Here is a 5,537-nt window from a genome sequence, read left to right as displayed (position 1 = left end):
GGTGAGTACAGGTCTGTCAATGTATAACACTGGGGTACAGTACTGATGGGTACAGGTCTGTCACTGTATGACACTTGGGTACAGTACAGGTGGGTACAAGTCTGTCACTGTATAACGCAGAGTTACAGTACTGGTGGGTACAGGTCTGTCACTGTATAACACTGGGGTACAGGACTGGTGGGTACAGGTCTGTCACTGTATAACACTGGGGTACAGTACTGGTGGGTACAGGTCTGTCACTGTATAACACTGGGGTACAGTACTGGTGGGTACAGGTCTGTCACTGTATAACACTGGGGTACAGTACTGGGGGTACAGCTCTGTCACTGTATAACACTGGGGTACAGTACTGGTGGGTACAGTTCTGTGAGGCTGTTACACTGGGGTACAGTACTGGTGGGTACAGGCCTGTCACTTTATAACACTGGGGTACAGTACTAGTGGGTACAGGTCTGTCACTGTACAACACTGGTGTACAGTACTGGTGGGTACAGGTCTGTCACTATATAACACTGGTGTGGCAGTACTGGTGAGTACAGGTCTGTCAATGTATAACACTGGGGTACAGTACAGGTGGTACAGATCTGTCACTGTATAACACTGGGGTACAGTACTGGTGGGAGCACGTCTGTCACTGTATAACACTGGGGTACAGTACTGGGGGTACAGGCCTGTCACTGTATAACACTGGGGTACAATACTGGTACAGGTCTGTCACTGCATAACACTGGGGTAAAGTACTAGTGGGTACAGGTCTGTCACTGTATAATACTGTGGTACAGTACTGGTGGGTACAGGTCTGTCACTGCATAACACTGGGGTACAGCACTGGTGGGTACAGGTCTGTCACTGTGTAATACGCGGGTACAGCACTGGTGGGTGCAGGTCTGTCATTGTATAACAGTGCGGTTCAGTATTGGAGAGTACAGGTCTGTCACTGTATAACACTGATGTACAGTATAGGGGGTACAGGTCTGTCACTGTATAACACAGAGGTACAGTACTGGTGGGTTCAGGTCTGCCACTGTATAACACTGAGGTACAGTAGTGGTGGGTACAGGTCTGTCACTGTATATCACTGGGGGTACAGGTCTGGTGGGTACAGGTTTGTCACTGTATAACACTAGGGTACAGTACTGATGGATACAGGTCTGTCACTGTATGACACTGGGGTACAGTACAGGTGGGTACAGGTCTGTCACTGTATGACACAGAGGTACAGTACTGGTGGGTACAGGTCTGTCACTGTATAACACTGGGGGTACAAGTCTGGTGGGTACAGGTCTGTCACTGTATAACACTGGGGTACAGTACTGGTGGGAGCAGTTCTGTCACTGTATAACACGAGTACACTACTGGTGGGTACAGGTCTGTCACTGAATAACACTGGGGTACAGGACTGGTATAGATCTGTCACTGTATAACAGGCGTATAGTACTGGTGTGTACAGGTCTGTCACTGTATAACACTGGGGTACAGTACTGGGGGTACAGGTCTGTCACTGTATAACACTGTGGTACAGGACTGGTACAGGTCTGTCACTGTATGACACTGGGGCACAGTACTTGTGTGTACAGGTCTGTCACTGTATAACACTGGGGTACAGTACTGGTGTATACAGGTCTGTCACTGTATGACACTTGGGTACAGTACACGTGGGTACAAGTCTGTCACTGTATAACACAGAGGTGCAGTACTGGTGTGTACGGGTCTGTCACTGTATAACACTGGGGGTACAGGTCTGGTGGGTACAGGTCTGTCACTGCATAACACTGGGGTACAGCACTGGTGGGTACAGGTCTGTCACTGTGTAATACGCAGGTACAGTACTGGTGGGTACAGGTCTCTCATTGTATAACAGTGCGGTTCAGTATTGGTGAGTACAGGTCTGTCACTGTATAACACTGATGTACAGTACAGGGGGTACAGGTCTGTCACTGTATAACACTGGGATACAGGACTGGTGGGTTCAGGTCTGTCACTGTATAACACTGGGGGTACAGGTCTGCTGGGTACAGGTCTGTCACTGTATAACACTGGGGTTCAGTACTGATGGTTACAGGTCTGTCACTGTATGACACTGGGGTACAGTACAGGTGGGTACAGGTCTGTCACTGTATAACACTGGGATACAGTACTGGTGGGTTCAGGTCTGCCACTGTATAACACTGGGGTACAGTAGTGGTGGGTAAAGGTCAGTCACTGTATATCACTGGGATACAGGTCTGGTGGGTACAGGTCTGTCACTTTATAACACTGGGGTACAGTACTAGTGGATACAGGTCTGTCATTGTACAACCCTGGGGTACAGTACTGGTGGGAGCAGGTCTGTCACTGTATAACACTGGGGTACAGTACTGGTGGGTACAGGTCTGTCACTGTATAACACTGGGGTACAGTACTGGTGGGTACAGGTCTGTCACTGTATAGCACTGGGGTACAATACTGGTGGGTACAGGTCTGTCATTGTAAAACACTGGGGTACAGTACTGGTGGGTACAGGTCTGTCACGATATAATACTAGGGTGCAGGACTGGTGAGTACAGGTCTGTCAATGTATAACACTGGGGTACAGTACTGATGGGTACAGGTCTGTCACTGTATGACACTTGGGTACAGTACAGGTGGGTACAAGTCTGTCACTGTATAACGCAGAGTTACAGTACTGGTGGGTACAGGTCTGTCACTGTATAACACTGGGGTACAGGACTGGTGGGTACAGGTCTGTCACTGTATAACACTGGGGTACAGTACTGGTGGGTACAGGTCTGTCACTGTATAACACTGGGGTACAGTACTGGTGGGTACAGGTCTGTCACTGTATAACACTGGGGTACAGTACTGGGGGTACAGCTCTGTCACTGTATAACACTGGGGTACAGTACTGGTGGGTACAGTTCTGTGAGGCTGTTACACTGGGGTACAGTACTGGTGGGTACAGGCCTGTCACTTTATAACACTGGGGTACAGTACTAGTGGGTACAGGTCTGTCACTGTACAACACTGGGGTACAGTACTGGTGGGTACAGGTCTGTCACTATATAACACTGGTGTGGCAGTACTGGTGAGTACAGGTCTGTCAATGTATAACACTGGGGTACAGTACAGGTGGTACAGATCTGTCACTGTATAACACTGGGGTACAGTACTGGTGGGAGCACGTCTGTCACTGTATAACACTGGGGTACAGTACTGGGGGTACAGGTCTGTCACTGTATAACACTGGGGTACAATACTGGTACAGGTCTGTCACTGCATAACACTGGGGTAAAGTACTAGTGGGTACAGGTCTGTCACTGTATAATACTGTGGTACAGTACTGGTGGGTACAGGTCTGTCACTGCATAACACTGGGGTACAGCACTGGTGGGTACAGGTCTGTCACTGTGTAATACGCGGGTACAGCACTGGTGGGTACAGGTCTGTCATTGTATAACAGTGCGGTTCAGTATTGGAGAGTACAGGTCTGTCACTGTATAACACTGATGTACAGTATAGGGGGTACAGGTCTGTCACTGTATAACACAGAGGTACAGTACTGGTGGGTTCAGGTCTGCCACTGTATAACACTGAGGTACAGTAGTGGTGGGTACAGGTCTGTCACTGTATATCACTGGGGGTACAGGTCTGGTGGGTACAGGTTTGTCACTGTATAACACTAGGGTACAGTACTGATGGATACAGGTCTGTCACTGTATGACACTGGGGTACAGTACAGGTGGGTACAGGTCTGTCACTGTATGACACAGAGGTACAGTACTGGTGGGTACAGGTCTGTCACTGTATAACACTGGGGGTACAAGTCTGGTGGGTACAGGTCTGTCACTGTATAACACTGGGGTACAGTACTGGTGAGAGCAGTTCTGTCACTGTATAACACGAGTACACTACTGGTGGGTACAGGTCTGTCACTGAATAACACTGGGGTACAGGACTGGTATAGATCTGTCACTGTATAACAGGCGTATAGTACTGGTGTGTACAGGTCTGTCACTGTATAACACTGGGGTACAGTACTGGGGGTACAGGTCTGTCACTGTATAACACTGTGGTACAGGACTGGTACAGGTCTGTCACTGTATGACACTGGGGCACAGTACTTGTGTGTACAGGTCTGTCACTGTATAACACTGGGGTACAGTACTGGTGTATACAGGTCTGTCACTGTATGACACTTGGGTACAGTACACGTGGGTACAAGTCTGTCACTGTATAACACAGAGGTACAGTACTGGTGTGTACGGGTCTGTCACTGTATAACACTGGGGGTACAGGTCTGGTGGGTACAGGTCTGTCACTGCATAACACTGGGGTACAGCACTGGTGGGTACAGGTCTGTCACTGTGTAATACGCAGGTACAGTACTGGTGGGTACAGGTCTCTCATTGTATAACAGTGCGGTTCAGTATTGGAGAGTACAGGTCTGTCACTGTATAACACTGATGTACAGTACAGGGGGTACAGGTCTGTCACTGTATAACACTGGGATACAGGACTGGTGGGTTCAGGTCTGTCACTGTATAACACTGGGGGTACAGGTCTGCTGGGTACAGGTCTGTCACTGTATAACACTGGGGTTCAGTACTGATGGTTACAGGTCTGTCACTGTATGACACTGGGGTACAGTACAGGTGGGTACAGGTCTGTCACTGTATAACACTGGGATACAGTACTGGTGGGTTCAGGTCTGCCACTGTATAACACTGGGGTACAGTAGTGGTGGGTAAAGGTCAGTCACTGTATATCACTGGGATACAGGTCTGGTGGGTACAGGTTTGTCACTGTATAACACTGGGGTACAGTACTAGTGGATACAGGTCTGTCATTGTACAACCCTGGGGTACAGTACTGGTGGGAGCAGGTCTGTCACTGTATAACACTGGGGTACAGTACTGGTGGGTACAGGTCTGTCACTGTATAACACTGGGGTACAGTACTGGGGGTACAGCTCTGTCACTGTATAACACTGGGGTACAGTACTGGTGGGTACAGTTCTGTGAGGCTGTAACACTGGGGTACAGTACTGGTGGGTACAGGCCTGTCACTTTATAACACTGGGGTACAGTACTAGTGGGTACAGGTCTGTCACTGTACAACACTGGGGTACAGTACTGGTGGGTACAGGTCTGTCACTATATAACACTGGTGTGGCAGTACTGGTGAGTACAGGTCTGTCAATGTATAACACTGGGGTACAGTACAGGTGGTACAGATCTGTCACTGTATAACACTGGGGTACAGTACTGGTGGGAGCACGTCTGTCACTGTATAACACTGGGGTACAGTACTGGGGGTACAGGTCTGTCACTGTATAACACTGGGGTACAATACTGGTACAGGTCTGTCACTGCATAACACTGGGGTAAAGTACTAGTGGGTACAGGTCTGTCACTGTATAATACTGTGGTACAGTACTGGTGGGTACAGGTCTGTCACTGCATAACACTGGGGTACAGCACTGGTGGGTACAGGTCTGTCACTGTGTAATACGCGGGTACAGCACTGGTGGGTACAGGTCTGTCATTGTATAACAGTGT

The sequence above is a fragment of the Pristiophorus japonicus genome, chromosome 19, assembly GCF_044704955.1.
Source record: "Pristiophorus japonicus isolate sPriJap1 chromosome 19, sPriJap1.hap1, whole genome shotgun sequence".
NCBI lineage: Eukaryota > Metazoa > Chordata > Chondrichthyes > Pristiophoridae > Pristiophorus > Pristiophorus japonicus.
This window is presented reverse-complemented; position numbering follows the sequence as displayed.